The sequence below is a fragment of the Alligator sinensis genome, unplaced genomic scaffold, assembly GCF_000455745.1.
Source record: "Alligator sinensis unplaced genomic scaffold, ASM45574v1 scaffold159_2, whole genome shotgun sequence".
NCBI lineage: Eukaryota > Metazoa > Chordata > Crocodylia > Alligatoridae > Alligator > Alligator sinensis.
Window position 1 is genome coordinate 179,602 of NW_005841992.1, and position 17,124 is coordinate 196,725.

Sequence of the window (17,124 nt, forward strand, 5' to 3'; positions counted from 1 at the left end):
TCTGTGCACTTTTCACATTGGAAAGTGAAAATTAGCTTCAGTTTAATATGAAAGTATTTCCCTCTCTAAATTTTTCTAGTTTACACAACAACTAGCTGCCCACCTCTATTGACATAAATGGACAGAATATGGCTCCATCCTGGTAACTTTGAAAATCGATATGATGTTTACCAATGGAGTTTTAATATACTAAATGTATATTTGGGCCTTGGGCCAAAGGTTATGAGTGTTGGTCATGGACAGACGTTCAGCTTCTCCAGGGAGAAACCCTGTTCTCGCTGGAGAAATTGTGTGTGTACAGAAGTTTGTAATTTTTTCCCAGTGGCCACACAGGGAGAAAAATAACTAACCTATGTTAAATATTTCCCAGGAGAAACTCTCTCAGGAGACAGAACTTCTGTATAGGCAGCAGATGCACAGCCAGCCTCCACAATCCTGGTGTGCTTTGCTTCTTTTACCCTCCTGTAACAGGGGGCCTGCTCGGGGCTGATCTCGCTGTGGCCCGCCCACCTGTTCCTGGCTGAACTGCCTGTGTTCTCGCCCGCCATGCCTTGTTGGTATAATTAATTGATGACATTAAGCGGGAGGCTGCCCATTTCCTGCCCCGATGGCAGGGGGCACTATCTGTGGCTCCATTCCTCCCCTACACCACAGCCCAAGCCTCGCTGATGGCATCTAGCTGTTCTCACCATCACCGGTCCCACACTGGGCCCCAGAATCCCCCTGATTAAACCCCAACCTAGAATCCTCTCATCAGGTGGTCTCATCTGCCTTCATATTAGGCAGTATAGCTCCCTGACCCACTTCCCCTTCTGGGTGTGGTCCCCCCACCAGGACCTTCGGCTCTCTAGCCCTGGCCCACCTCCAGGCCAGTCAGAACCCCAGGCCCTCAGCTCTTGGGCATTCCTCGTGGTGGGCCCCTGGCCCTTCGACCCTTTTGGTCCTGGCCCCAGCATGGACCAATCGGGGGAAGTTCAGACAGGCATTGAGTCTATTGCCCTTTTCTCTCTCCGAGGTTTCACTCTCTGGGTCCTCCAAAACAAGGGGTAACCCACCCGGTTGTAGGGGCTAGGGATTAAGGTGCCCCAACCTGCCTTTCACCAGGGTGGTAACTGGCCTGGCCCCACCAGGCCACCCACTCCCGGCAGGGTGCAGTTTTAGGTCATGCCCAGGACCAGGAGCTTCCTTACCATCCCCTACAGCTCCTCCCTTCCCTCCATATGATATCAGCAACCCTCCGGCCAGGCAGTGTTATTGCCCTGTTTATATGGGCAGCCCCAGATCCAAAATGGCTGCCCTCATCAGGCACTTGGCAGCTACCAGCTCCAGGCCCTTAAAGTGGCAGGCACACACAGTGCCCTGCCACACCTCCCCACTCTCACAGGGGGAGAGGGAGCATGTCTCGGTTTCAGCCAAGCATGGAGCAGAACATGCCTCCTGACCCAGCCCATCCCCACCCAAGTGCTTTCGGCTAGAAAAGTCTAGCATTGAAGCAGTTAGGGGACATGTTCTGTTTCTGGGTTGTTCCCTGCCTGAATTGCACTGCAGCACTGAGGTGCAAGAAAGCATACAAACATTGCCCTGCCCAGCCTTAGCTGGGCTCCCACACAGCATGGTGGAGGGGAAAGGCTGGAGGACTCTTTAGTGAACAGCATTGACTCCACCTCTACCTCCCCTGATCCTGATGATTGTTGCTGACATTCACTTTAAAAAAGTCTGCAAAACTCTCTGGACTGTGTGCTTTAGGGACTCCTGGCACCTAGCATCTGCACTTCAGGCTCTTTGCTTTTCTGTCTGAACTTCTGTACAGGTCAGTTTTTCTCTCAGGAAAACAAACCTGGGAGAGTTGTCTTGGATGATTTGAATGGGTGTATGAAAATTATCTTACAGTATCTTCTACTTACAGTACATTGTATAGTTGGCTGTGCAAGTAGCAATACAATGCATTGCTTTCCCAAGCAAGTAAAAATACACACAAAGTATTTCCTTGTGACTAGATTTTATAAATAACTCTACTTTACTTTTAAATAATATAGCTCCAACATGGGTAGGACATCTACTCCTAAAAGCCTCTCATGGCATTTACCCCTCATTTGAGCAGTCAGGAATCTTCACCCAAGATAGTAATACTGTAAAATAAGAAAGAAATGCATAGCTCCAGTAAGGATTGACCTCCTTCTCTGGTCAATGCTAATTGTAAAATATGGGTAAAGGAGACAGTAAGAGTATCACTATTAAGGAAGTGCTGCATCCTAAGACAGAATATCTTGAGAGCTATATGGATATAGGGATGCCCATTGGAGGCAGAAGCATCTACACTTAAGAGCGAACTTCTGTTTCATCTTCATGTATCTAAGTGGCACTCATGTCCAGTGTAATGGCAATTTGTATATTTACCTATAGTTAGAATTCTATTTCCAACTATAGTGATCTATCTCACCTCTTAGCCCAATATCCTAGGGCACTTTCACATGGAGCAGGAGACCCATGTTCTAGGCCTCCCTCAAATAGAATCTGCATCTCCTGCTTGTTAGCAAATTGTTTTATGTACCAAGCCATGGACTAGACATTGCCTGGAGTGGTCTCCAGTCTTCCCATTGAAGCTGGCCCACTGCATCTAGCCTTTAATATTCAATGGATAAAATCAACAGCTGAAGTTTGAGGATTTTTATAGCATTACCATATGTGCATTGCTTGGAGATTCCATTTCCGCCAGGCACCTGCACAGCTGGAATGCAGCTTACGAAGCACGCTCAGAGATAAACAAAGGGCATGCATAGCTATGTAGAATCTAACCTAAATGTCAACATTTGCAATGATGTGGCTATGTAAGTGCTTGTTAGACACATGAAGGTGAAATGAGAAGCTGTGGGCTAAATCCTAAGTTCTGTCTTAGCTGCTCCTTCCTTACTCTTGATAACTTGGATCATTTAAGAAACCCTCAGCCCTGCGGTCTTCATAGGAGCTTTCCTCAAAATACCAGTATTGGTAGGACTGCAGTAATATTGGGGGAGTTGCTTGTACATCAGCCAACCATTAGCCATCAGGTAGACTTCTGAACAGACATCTGCTTGAACCTGAGGAAAGAAGCAATAGAACAGATGTTGGCAACCTTTCACCAACAGTGGGCCAAATTAATATAGCTCAGTCTTAAGGCAGGCTGGATATAGCAATTGTGAGATATTCATAGATTGTAAGGGGCTATAAGGGACCTCACAAGATCATCAGGTCCAGCCCTGCTGCACTAGGCAGGAAAGACAACTGGGGTCAGGTGACCCTAGTGAGGTGACCTTCCAGTCTCCTCTTGAAGATTTCCAGGGTAGGTGATTGCACTACCTCTGGAAGGAGTTTATTTCGCAGTCTAGACACCCTAACTGTGAAGAAGTTTTTCCTACTGTTAAGCCTGAAATGGTCTTCCAGGAGTTTGTGGCCATTACTCCTGGTTTTCTTCAAGGGTGCCCTGGTAAACGGTTGTTTTCCGAGCCCTTGATGTATTTCCCTGTGTCGCTGGTAGGTGTTGTAGGGCTTTGGCCCCTTCTTGAGTGATGCCTTGCTCCCCAGGAATGTCAGGTTGAGATCTGGATTTGGCACCACCTATGTGCTTTGGTTGCTGCTCCTACTCTCCTGCCATGCCTTAGATGTTTTATTTTTCTTGGGAGACAGTTCCCGATAGATGGCCTGTGAGATCTCACACCTGGATTTCTTCATGGGATTTCAACCTACACTTTATTCCACCCTTACCGCATCCATGGCCAAGGCAGACTCTGCTCTCCACACGTCCTGCTCTTGGTTGATCCTGTCTCATCTGCACCACCTGCATCCAAGGGTTGACGACCTTCTGGCTGTCAGTCTTCTGAAGGCTGTCCTTCATCTATGGACCATGGACTTGGCAACTAAACATACACCAATCTTGGGTTAACTGTAAATTTAGGAATACAATGAACAGAAAAGGTCAGCATCCACTGATGGATCCCTGGGATCTTGTCTCCTGGGCCCATCATCCCGCTTGGGGCCTCTTGGCTCCACTCTGCCTAACAGTTGTCTGGGAGGTGCAGTAGCTCCCTGCTGTGCCTCTGCCAGCTCGCTTGGGGGGCCCTCCTTTGGGTCCCTGACCCTTCCCACCTCAGCCCTGTCTGACATGAGGCTGGGCTGTCTGGGTCACACCAGCTGGTGCTGCCTGTCTCTCTCTCCCCGCATTACACAGTTTTCCCGGCTCGTCTCTCCAGAGAGGCTCCTGGTTGAGCTGGAGTTTCTCCCTTGCTGTGTTCTGCCGCACTCTGTGACCCTCTACCTGACGCACTGCCCAAGTGTGCCAGTGGCCTCTCCGTGCTGCCTCCGCCGCATCTCCCGGGTCTCCCCTTGCAGCCCCGACCACCTGGGCTGGTGTCCTGGCAAGCTGCTTCTCCCCAGCAGCGTTCCCTGGAGTCCCTCCACCCCTGGGGCTTGGTTCCCTGGGTCTCCTGCCAACATCTTGCTGCTGGTGCTCAGCTCTCCCCCGCGGCGCTCTTCAGCCGTGTCTTCGGCTGCCTTTTGAACAGCTCACGCCTCTCTCTGGCCACGCCCCCTTTCCCCACTGATTTGCAGGCTCAGGCAGCTCTGAAACTGCCACACCTGCTCTTCCCATCTCAGCGTCTCTCCCTAGCTGTCACTCTTTGCTGTACCTGCACTGAGTATTGGAGTGAGTCGGGGGCTGGGGGGGGGTGCGGCTTTTTGATATAGTGGTCAGCTGCTACCAAGTCCCCTCTCAGCCTTCTCTTTTGAGGCTGAAGCAACCCAAGTCCCTCCCTGGACTCTCTCAAGCTTTTCCATGCCCTTGTTGAAGTGCAGTGCCCAGAACTGGAAACAGTACTCCAGCTGTGGTCTCACCAATGCCGAGTAAAGCGGAAGAATCACTTCCTTGGTTTTGCTTGAGATGCATCGGTTGATGCATGCCAGAGTATTGTTTGTCCTGCTGGCACTGATGGCTCATGTTCATACTATGGCCTATTACAGGCAGTCCTCGACTTACAATGTTTTGAGTTAAAACATTTTGCACTTACAACGTTATAATTGGACATCCTGTTTCTACTTTCTGATGTCAGTTTCGACTCTACAATGCTTGATCCAATGCAATGCCACACCAGCGAACAACTTCGCTGCGTTACCCATCTCCCTGGAGGACATCTGTCCAAACTTCCTTGGACACTTTCTTTAAGAAAGCAGACAAGACTCCTGAGAAGACTCCAGCCAAGAGCCCTTCAAAAAGTCCAACAAAGTTACCTCGAAGAAGTCCTTCCAAATCAATATGATTGCTATTTACAATATAAATACATTAATGTAGCTATAGTACTCATCTATAATTGATTGAGTACAAAATTCTGGGTTATTTTTGGTGAAAATAGGGTATCAGGCCTTGGTTTAGGAACCAATCCCCCATTTATAACATTTGTTTCCTATGGGAACATCGCTTCCAAGTTACAATATTTAGACTTAAGAGACAGTTTTCAGGAACCAATTGTGCCATAAGTCCGAGGACTTCCTGTATTACCTTTAGGTCCCTTTCAATCGTGGTGCTAGTCAGTTTGGCTACACTGAGCCTGTCAGTATGTTGGGGATTGTACGTCCCCAGATGGAGCACTTTAAACTTCTCAATGTTGAACTTAATCTGGTTCCCATCCGCCCACCTTGCCAGCATAGGCAGATTAATGCATGGACCAGCTGGCCATGAGCCCAGGGGCCCCTACCAATTCGGGGTCCTGGGATGTTTATCAGCAGGGAAGCGAAAGCGGGGTTTTAAACGGGGTGCAACTACACCCAGTTTAAAACCCAGGCTTTCACATTTATTTCCCTGCTGTAGCTGGGGAGTGGGAGGCAGGCTGGGGCTGTGCTGTGCAGCTGGGAGTGCTGTGCATTGTGCCTGGGGTGAGGAGGGGCCAGACCAGGAGTGCCGTGCAGCGCTGCATCTCTGCAGGCTTCTGCAGGTGGATGGCAGCACTAGGGGAATCTTGGGGGGCTATAGCCCCCCAAAATTCACCTTAGCCCCCTAAGCCACCCCTCCCAGCACCACCACCTGCCTGCAGAGGCGCGGTGCGGCGTGGCACTTCTGGCCTGAGCCAGGCCAGCCCCGTGCATGTGTGGGGCTGCACGGACAAAGCTGGGCAGCAGCTCCCTGGGTGTGTGTGTCTACTTGTGACTGTGTGTGTGCACAGCTGTGTGCATGTGTGCGCATCTGTGCATCTGTGTGCACCTGTGCCTGTGTGCACATCTGCATCAGTTTCCATGCATGTGCATGTGTGTGCATGCTTGCGTGCTCATGTAGCTGTTTATTGCAGGGAGAGTGTGTTTATGTCTGTGTGTCCATGTGCAGAGTGAGTAGAGTGCACACCCATCTGCGTCTGTGTGTGCACCATGGGCGCCTGGTGCCTCCTGCAGAAGCCGGCATTGGCGGTGGGGACGGAGCTGGTGAGCACCTGCAGATGCCGCCGGGGGCATTAGTGGCGGGGATGGCCCTGTCAGGGGAGGCACGTGCCCCCCTGTGCCCCCTACCAGTCGCCTATAGTGTGTGCGCATCTCTGTGTGTGCCTGTGTTCATGGCAGGGAGAGTGTGTTTGAGGCTGTGTGTCCATGTGCAGAGAGTGAGTGAGAGTGGAGTGTGTGTCTGTATGCTTGGCCATAGCGGGGGAGCGGGGTGTAGAGCAGGGAGAAAAGGGGAGCATGTACCCTCCCCACCCCTAGCCCAGCAGGGTCCACCCACCCTCCCCTGCTAGTATCAGGAAGGGAAGGAGCCCCTCCCCCCCGCCCTGCAGCCCAGCTCCCATGGGGGGAAGGGGCCTCCAATTTTGTTTGCCCAGGGCCCCAGTACACCTTAATCTGCCTCTCCTTGCCAGCCTGTCTAGGTCTGCTTGTATCTGCAGCCTATTTTCAAGCATGACCACACTCCCTTGGGAACCAGCAGCGGGGAGGAGAGAATCCAGGCACACGTGGGTCCCGCACACATGTGTGGCCCCTTACTAACTTACTGACCCAAGGCGGAGGCGGAAGCAGCAGCAGCAGAGGAATCAGCAGTGGGGGCAGCAACAGCTGATCCCCCGAAGGTAAGTGGGGCGGAGGGACCCGGCCCAGCTGAGCCGGATCCGGAGGGGAAGCCCCCTGGGTCCCTTATAGCTGAGCCGGTACAGAGCCGCACTCCTGAGCTGTGCGGCGCGAACAGAGCACGCAAACAGGTGCGCTCTGTAACAGCGCGCCGGCGTTTGTGCAGGCATTCGTGCCAGCGGGTGAGCAGGCAGGAAGGGCCAGGAGGGAGACTCCTGCAAGGGTAGGGCGTAGACACCTCACAGAACTAACAAACAGCAGCTTATACAATGGTGTTGACGCAGAGTGCTGTTAGGGCCTCTGCCTGGGGGGCCATGCCTACCCAGGGCTGGTCTGAGGCCTCCACCCAGACTGAGCCCATGGGAGGGCTGGTGTCCCCCTGCCTCCTGGCCTGTGGGGGATCCCCAGCAGGGCCGGGGGGGGGGGCAGAGATTGGGGGCCCCCACACCTGTCCTGCAGGTGCCCGTCTTAGGGCCCTGGAGGCGCAGGTGAGGGAGCTCCGGGAGGAGGTTAGCAGGCTGAGGGGGATCAGGGAGGCGGAGGATGAAATTGACAGTTATTTCCTTTCCCTGCAGGACCAGGCACCCAAGGAAGAAGCACCCCGGGAGGTGCCCTCCACGGCAGAGTGGCAGACAGTCACATCCAGGACCAGGGCTGCTCGCATCCAGGACCAGGGCTGTCCGACTGGAGAACAGGTATGAGGCCCTGGCGACGCTGCAGGAGATGGAAGGAGAGGAGGAAACCTCTGGGCAGGAACCAACACCACACTCTCCACGCTCTGAACAGGTCAAGGGAACCAAGCAGACCCAGAGAAGGAGGCGTCAAGTGATCGTCATAGGCGACTCCATCCTGAGAAGTACGGAAGGACCCATTTGTCGCCAGGACCCCTCAACACGAGAGGTCTTCTGCCTGCCCGGAGCAAAGATTCGGGATGTGACGGGAATAAACCAGGCCGTGATTCAGCCCACCAATTACTACCCCATGATCCTAGTCCATGTGGGTACTAATGATATGGCCAGGAGACGTCCCGATCACCTGAGCATGATAGTCCATCATCACTCTTCATGCACTCCTTTCACCTTCATTCCCTGGTCCTGAAGTGCTTCCCCTACTATTGCCATGAGTCTGCTGAAATTGGCTTTTTCGAAGTCCAAAACTTCAACCCTGCTAGCGTTACTAATGGAAAGCCATAAATTGTGGAATCTGTATTAGATAATCGCCAAATGCTTTACTAACATTATTTTAAGTCTTCCAACAGCCTGTTAATGAAGTAAAATGATATTTTATTGGACTAGCTGCATAGACAACGAGATAGAGTTGGACAAATTTTTGAATGCAAGAATGCTTTGCATTTGAAAGATTGTCAAACTCCACCCCAACTATGCAGTTGATCCAATAAAAATACAAATCTATGAAATACTTGCCTCTCATATAATCCCTGGAACATCACCTCTACATTGCCACTATAACACTACTGTCAAATATTATCCTTATTTTATAGCTACAGGCACACAAATATTAAGGGATTTGCATAAAAATCAGGTACAGAGCAGGGAATAAAACCCAGAACTTCTGATCTTCAGGCCATTGTTCTAGCCACCAGATTAGCAGCCTTCATTCAAAATGTTATTAGCATTTAAGAAGGCAGGCAGGTGTATTTTCTGTTCATTTTCTAGGGTTTGGGGGGGGGGGGGGGTTCCCAATTTTGGAGAAGACCAGGGTTGGATTGGCAAAAACAACAACCAAACAAATAAAAAACAAAAATTGGATTGCAAGCATGTCACAAGGTTGGGGTCCCAGGGGTGACCATAATGTTCCCCAGTGGCTCCACAACCATGCTCACTCCACCCCTAGGTTACCCTCCTCTCTCATCTGCCATGCCTTGAAAGAAATACAATGATAAGAGGGAGGCTGCCTTGATCTTATTATAATGATGACCATCCAGATTGTGGTTATGGACTTGTGGGCCAACTACACGGCTCCATCCCTTCCCTACCCCATGTCCTATGCCTTGCAGATGAAATCCTTACAGAAATACAACCAATTGCTGACAGTCCCTCACTGAGCCTTCCAACCCCTCAGCTTCTCAGTCCCACTCGTTTCCAGACCCCTCGGTCTCTCCTCCAGCCCTTCTCTGAGCCCTCAAACCCCTTAGTCTCACCCAAGTTCTTCTTGGACTAGAAGACCCCTCAGTCTTTCTCCCAGCCCCTCTCTGGCCTGTCAGCTCCTCTCTGGTCTCTTGTCCTAGACTTTTTTGTTCTTCACTTTCTTGGCTGCTCTCCAGTTGAGTACTTTTCTGTTGGGGTGTGCTCACCTAGCCTTCCCCCTCCACAGGGTCACCCATAAGGCAGTGGGAGCTGAGGTCTTTTGGCACTCCATCCTCACCTTTCCCTGGAGTGGCTCATTATGGCAATTCATGGAAGCTACCCCACCACAGGTAGCCCCAATATACTAATGAACCCCAGTATGGTGCAATTTCAAGTCTTACCCAGGACTGGTATTCTGGCCTACCTAATCTTGCTCACCCCTCTCTTGGCTCCCCCTAGATGCCCAATGCCCCCTGCTGGGCTAACCACTGAGCCCCCTGGCTCTGGCTCCATCTTTCCTCCAAGTTTTCCATTTCTGGCCCCAGCTCACTCCCAAACCAGCCATTGTCATCCTGGGTTGCAAGCCCCTTGACCCCTTCCTCTTTCAGCTGTGGCCCCGTAGGGACCTTTGGCCTCTCCAAGGCCCTGGCTCCACCTCAAGGCCAGTCAAGAACTCCAGCCCCTCTCCCAGGGCTCATCTGGTCTATCCACTAGGCCCCTGTGCACTCACTCTCTCTCTATTTGGGCTTGTCTGGCCTCTCAGCAGGGCTCAGGCACTCGGCCCTTCTCTTAGGGCTCTCCTTGCCCTTCAACAGGCCCACAGACTCACAGCCCCCTTCACAGAGCTCTGGACCCCATACTGAGTCCCCAGGAACCTCCTCCATCCCCTTAGTTCCTACAGAAACCTCCAGATGTTATTCTCTTAGCTGGTATTCAGGAGTGCCGGCCTTCCTAATGGGTGATGTTCCTACACCAGCTCCCAAGGTGTTACTGCCAGCCCTGCTCTCAGGGTCTGGGTTTATACCTTGTCTATACCAACCCTCCTCCAACCAGAACCATCAGGTGACTCCCTTGTCCAGGCCTAGCCTCTACTACCTGCCTCCTGGGTCAACTAGTTCTGTAATTAGCCCTGACCCTCATCTGCCAGTGGTTCAGCAGGCTGCCTGAGCACTTAGTGGCAGGCAAATCAAGTGCTGTGCCACAAAGTGGTTTGTAATTTATCAGAAGCAACCTATTTTTAAAAGGCAGTCTATCTGGAAGTACCAGCTATGAGGGCTAATAGGTTATCAAAAATAATTATGCTTTTTAAATAAACAGTCACTAGTTCCTAGAATAAGTTTTGAGATATGGTATACACAGTATAAGAACTAGTGTCTGGGATATAATTATGACAACCTACTGACATTTTAATTATTTTTCACATATCTCACTTTAATTTTGCAGTTGCATTCTTCAATAATGAATGCTTGTCTATCTATTTGTACACGTTTCAGGGTATTGCTAGCTCAGTCTTCAACTTCAGCTCAGTCTTTTGTTTCCTGGGCGCACACGGCCCACAGGAAACCCTTAAGCAAAGCTCAGTCCATACTCAACATCAACCAGGCAGTCCCTCAAGTGTTGGGAAAGATTCAGTAATGCACCCAATCACAGTTCCCACTGCTTTGCTGCCTGCTGCAGCCCCGGGAGCTGCGGACAGGCTGCGCCGCACCCCTCCCCCCACCCTTTCTCTAGTCTCAGCCTCCCTCCCTCCCTCACCACCATGGGACTGTATCCCTATCTGTTACATTATAAAGTGGGTTCGCTTTATGCGAATTCGAGTTATGCGCTGTTCTCCGGGAATGCATGTACCACATTAATCGAGGGAAACTTGTATAAAATGAGCTATTAGTCCTTATATTATCTTAGCTACAAAGAGATCTTTACCCAATGCAGGCAGGAAGCAGTTCTCGTACAGCCTCACAGCATGGATCCTTTGCTTATCAGCTGGGTGGCAGGATGGCTTCCTGGTCTTTCCTGGACTGCATACACCTTGCTGGCAGTTCTGTCTTGCTTTATACTGTTTAATTGTATAGCTTCAAAGCATTTTTCATTGATAGTTGGCCGATTAAAGTCAGAACAAAACAGGGAGGAAAAGGGAGACCATCATATTACAATTGTTAAATTGCCTGGTTCCTGTTTTTGGATTTGTCTAGGTGTGAAGACTTGTGTTTCATGCAGCCCCTACAATTATAGGTCAAGTACAGGTGATGGGCCTTGAGTGATCAAACACACTGGCGATGTGTAGGGGGTGTGTGTGGGTGCACATGCACCCCCTGAGCTTGGTTGTTCATCCCCTGCAAAAAGGTGCTGCTGACACTGCTGGCAGCACCTGTGGGCGGTTGCTGCTTGGTCCCCCCCGCTTTGCTGCCAGCACTGCCAGCAGTGTCTGCAGGCAGTCCACGATCACTGCTGGCTGCCGCTGACACTGCCAGCAGTGCATGCGGGTGGTTGCCAACCACCAGTCAGCACTCACTATCCTCTCTCCCCCTAACAGTGCCGTGGCTACCTGCAGGAGCTCACCACTCGCTGCCGCCATGCTCCTGCTGCTGACAGTGCCTGCGGAAGCTCACCATGCCCCCGCCAGCCTCCAGGGGCATGTGGTGTTCATGGTCAAACAGGATGCTTAGAGGTGTTACCAGGCCTGGCTTTGGGTATGTATCAATGTGGCAAATTTGCAGTAGCTTGTACTGGTGATGGCTTATTTACAAAACTCCAGACATACACTGAATGATTGAGACATTTGTAACACCTTAGACATTGGATGCCTGTTTGGAGAAATGTTAGCATGTCACGTACAGGACATCCTTCCTGTATTCAGTACACCTTTTACAGGTTTGTTTGAAATGTATATTATTTAGTCTTTTGTCTTTTTTAGTTGCTAGTTCAATTGAAATGCATATGTAGTTACCTTGCCTTCACTGGCTTGGCCTTTCCTTTGGCTCTATCTTGGAAATATACATGTGATAAGCATGTTAGGTCTCTGTTAACAATTTTAACTATCACTTTAATTATTTTAGGGCATGAGTCTGGTATTGGGTATCACAAGCACTCCACTGTCTTGACGCCTAATGTGTTGCAAGCCATTAGCGGAATTTGGTATTCTTGTGGCAGTCTTGTTACCATGATCCAGTCTTTCCCCAGCAATTGTCTTACATTTTTGTGCAAGAGACATTGTCCAACCTCTCACAGTTTTCATATGCAGCACCCAGGCCCCTTGAGCTGGCAGTCTACTACATCATATTTCTCAGAAATATAAACAAATATTATGAAATAATGTATTCTGAAGTTTGACTGAAGTCTTTTTATGAGAAAGCCAAAGTGAAACTAAGGTTATGTTATAGATGTTCAGTTTCTACCAGGAAAATCAGTGTTATCCCAGTAGAAACCAGAAGTGTACAGACATTCAGGCTTTAACTCCTGGAGCAAAAAAATAGCTGCATCAGGAGAAAAATAACCCTGGTAAGTCAATCCTTGGAGAGTTTTTTTCCTAGGAGACTGAATGTTTGTACACCCTCCTCATGACTTAACTGAGGGAGAGACTCCCATGCCTTCCTGAGACCTGGGACAACTTGATCTTGAGAAGGTAGGGTAGGGGGGGAAGCATGTACTCCTGTCCCTCCCATACACTAGAAGGGGAGGAGAGGAGCAGCCACTAGCTATTCCCTCCTGCTTGTCACACCACAGTTCTCAGTATGAAAAGTTTTGCCCCACCTTTCTCTCTACCCTGCTCCCAGGCACCAGGAGCTGATCAGCTCAAGAGTTCTCAGTGTGAAGGGGAAGCCAGGCAGGGGGAACTGGGCTGGGGAAAGCATCCCTAAGCTCAGCTCCTGACCATGCTAGCTTTTAAACTGCTGCACCCACTGCTTACCTGAATGGTGGAGGAGGCAAGGGGAAGGCAGCCAGTGGGGAACTGGGCTCAGGGGCCTCTTACTTGGGTAGCAGGGCAAAGCTGCTGCCTGCTCCTCACACCAAAGTCTCAGGTATGAGAACAGGCAGAGGCTTTTCTCCACTGCTCTGTTGCCTCAACTGCACAAGCTGGGAGCTGAGCACAGGGGACAGTGTTGCAAGCCCATTGCCTACTTCTCGCATTGAGTCCCAGAAGTCAGAGATGGGTGAGGGTTCACCCCACTGCTCCCTCTGTTCTACTTCCTGAGACTGGGAGCAGAGCAGAGGCTCAGCTGCTTCAGGCAGAAGGACTTTGCCCTGCTAATTCTCTCCCCTCCCAGACTGATCTGGCCTTCCCCAAGTCAGAGAAGTGCCCAGCTACTACCTTCACCTCTTGGACAGGTCTGGGAGAGAAGAGCAGCTGCCACTGCTCTTTGCCTCTTCCCCAAGCTGGACGCTGCCCCATGTGGGATAGGAGCTGGGGGCTTTGCCCCAGTGCTACCTCCATTCTGTTCCCTGAGACTGGGAGTGAGTGAAGGAGGCTGTTCCTGGAGCCTGGTCTGGGGCAGATGCAGGGAGTCTTTCCCCACTGCTCTACTCCCCACAGGCAAAGGAGGAGGGACAGGCACAGTTCTCCTTGCCCTCCCCACAGTGGGGGCAGCTGCAGGCTGCATGTCTGTACTGATCCCTCTGCTGGAAGGATTTCTACCTGGAGATACGTCTCAGAAATTTCCCTTAGTAGAAAGTACATTTGTACGCAGCCTAAATATGAAGAAATTTGCATAACCCTACTGAAGAACAGAAGGGATTACTACCTAAATTTTTAGTAGAGGTTGTCACCATGAAGTGTGAGCACACACATGACATGCAAAGATGTGATTACCCAAAATGATTATTAACTACTTCTAGTAGTTAATATTAACTACTTTAGGACCTCCATGGCACTTCCTCCAGTAAAAATACATGGGGTATAGCCACACTTCTTTGCTCTTCCCTTCCTCAGTCTCAGGTAGGGTCTTTCACACTCCCCAAACCCCAAGTAATACTCTTGTTAGCAGTTCCTTCTTGCTCATCCTACCCAGGACAGGCCAGGTGTCTTGACTTGACACTTAAGAACAGGACACTGTTGGTGTATCTACAAGTGCTATTAATGCACAGCAATAAACTCCAGTGTATACCACACCACATTTTATTGCTCCCAGGTGATGTGTTTGAATGTGAACCTGGGATTGCAGCACATTGAGCAAGGGTTGGAGCAGCTCTGGCTGGCAGGGGGCCTGCTGGGTCAACCTGCCAGCCCAGGGCTGCTCTGACCCAGCTCAACAAGCTGTGGAGGGGCTGACTGGGGCATGCAGGCCATGTGGAATGCTGAAGGGGCAGCTGCAAGCCATATCTAATCGACTGGCAGGAGCCCTCAGACGGCTGGATCTAGTTGGCAGGCTGGATACAGTCCATGGGCTGTATTTTGCCTACCCCTGACTTACAGTCACATTCTGCTCTCAGGGACGCCAGTGCAATTCTCATCAATTTTCACAGAAGTTGTATTCCGGTAACTCAGAAGAGTTTCACATTTTATTGTTGTGAATCACTTTAAGTTCTTTGCAGAACCACTGAGTCAGTTTAGCCTTTTGGTGTTTTCTCAAGCGATTACTAAGCATTTGGAATGCTTACTTGCACTTCTTGATATGTCCTTTGCACATACATATTTGTGTTTTGATTAAGCAATTGAACTCAATACTGGATAAGTGGTTTTGGTAACTGTGTGCATTCTTCAATGCTTCAAAAAATTCCTTCGAAAGATTCTAAATAGGTACTATACAATTACTAAACATTCCTCAAAAGTTGAATGCGATTCTTTACCTTTATTATTTGTAGACTGGACAAGAAAAGGTTTTAAAATGCAATTATGCCTCAGACAGCGATTTCATAAAAGTGCTGTCTTCTGAATCATTTGTTTGCTGCCTGTGATCAGCATCACATTTGTATCCTGATTAATAGAGGTTTTTACCATTTTTTACTCTTATTACTATAACAGAACCCATTCAGTTCTAGGTGAGCAACCTGCATTTTATACTTGTTCAGACATCATCAAAGGAACTAACTCAACCAGAATTGTAGACTATCTACTTTTAAAGACAGAGGTACCACAAAACAAACCCTTTATTTTCAAATATACATAAATGGAAATTCTCTCTCTCTCTCCCACATGCTTGCAAATTGAGCAGGTTCAATTTGGAAGTCTAAAAATAATACAGAACACTGTAATGCCGTTCTTACAAAGTAATTTTTCAGAGTAGAGCCACATATTTAAAAATCAAGAAGGGGAGTTCCAAATATGCAGAGGGAATGTGATTGAGTAGGGGTGGGAGGTCTGAGTAGTATGTTCATCAACCTTAGTATGCTCAGAAGTTTATAAATTAAAATATGGGTACTCCTGTTTATGCTTTGTGGGGGATAGAAAGGAGGTGGGTGAAGTAGTTTTGTATTGTCTATGAAAGATAGGTTGAAGACTTGACTGTTAGAAAATGTTTCGACAGGTGTGTAGGAGTAAATGTTTGGGGCAAAAACTGAAAGCACAATACCTCATTAAGGAAAGCTAGAACTGCTTCATTTTTGAAGCACTGCTTATTAAGTAGCTCCTTCTTTAAATAAAATATCTTATGCAAAAGCTGTCTAATCCATCAGAAGTCCTTTATTTAATGAGAGTACCATCCCTTTCCTGCACTCCTGATTATGTAATGAGGCTCACCAGTCCTGCTTAATTAAAGTTTCACAAATCCAGGTGCTTTCCTTCCATTTCATAGAGCTAAATAAAGGAGCAATATCAATTTTGTTGCTCATTAAGACTCCCTCTACATGTTACAGGTATTGCACAATTAACTGGTTAACTGTGCAATTACCTTAAGCCCAGCTACACATGCACACAATAAAAAACTCCAACCAGGTATTAAGTTAGACCTTGAAAATGTGTGCTAATTTTATAGCTGGTTGCTATTGAGCTTTAATTTGCACATGTAGCAGGGTCCCCCTTGCAGCTGAGAGCCCCATCAACTGACAGGGCTCCCAGCGATAGGTGTGTTCCTTGCCCACTGTGAAACCCCCAAGCCCTGGGGATTGTGGCCACCATGATCCCCAAGGCTTGGAGGGGTATGAAATCCCCAGGCTACATGGGGCTCTTGACCTCCTGCTGCACCTAACACCAGGAATCTCATCAGTTGAGGGGTTCTCAGCCCTGGCTGCACGTGGCCTGTGCAGCTGAAAACCCCCTCAACAAGGGGGGCTTCCAGATACGGCAGCACAGGGGGAGCTTAGGATTGGACTCCCTCTGCACCAGCTCCCTAACTGTGAAGTAGTTCCTATGGATGTCTAATCTGAACCTACTCTCCAACAACTTGTGGCCGTTATTTCTTGTTATCCCAGGGGGCGCTGGGGGAAACAAGGTCTCCCCCAAACCCTTCTGGTCCCCGCTAGTGAGTTTACAGATGGTCACAAGGTCCCCCCTCAGCCTTCTCTTGTGAAGGCTGAACAGGTTCAGGTTCTGTAGCCTCTCATTGTACGGTCTGCCCTGCTGTCCCTGGATCATGCGGGTGGCCCTCCTCTGGACCCTCTCAATGTTGTCCACATTCCTCTTGAAGTGGGGCGCCCAGAACTGGACACAGTATTCCAGCTGTGGCCTGACCAGTGTCGCGTAGAGGGGGAGGATCACCTCCTTGGCCCTACTTGTGATGCACCTGTGGATGCACGATAGGGTCCAGTTAGCCCTGCCGACTGTGACCTCGCATTGTCGGCCCATGTTCATCTTGGAGTCAGTGATGACTCCCAGATCCCTTTCTGCCTCCATGCTCTCAAGAAGGGAGTTTCCCATCTTATAAGTGTGTTGCCGGTTACTACTGCCCAAGTGCAGCACCCTGCACTTGTCCGTATTGAAATGCATCCTGTTTTCGTCAGCCCACCCTTGCAACCTATTCAGGTCTTTCTGCAGTCTTTCCCTCCCTACTAGCACGCCCACCTCACCCCAGATTTTGGTATCATCAGCGAATTT

The 17,124-nt window shown here is 49.6% G+C and overlaps 1 long non-coding RNA gene across 1 annotated transcript; it reads right to left on the bottom strand.

The window, feature by feature from the left end:
- Positions 1-1,785: 1,785 nt before the first annotated feature.
- LOC112549903 lies at positions 1,786-16,015 on the bottom strand. The gene is made up of 3 exons (XR_003093524.1): positions 11,082-16,015; positions 3,742-3,919; positions 1,786-3,077 (listed from the first exon to the last, which is right to left on the bottom strand). It is a non-coding gene; the product is annotated as an uncharacterized LOC112549903 (long non-coding RNA).
- Between the last annotated feature and the right edge of the window lie 1,109 nt (positions 16,016-17,124).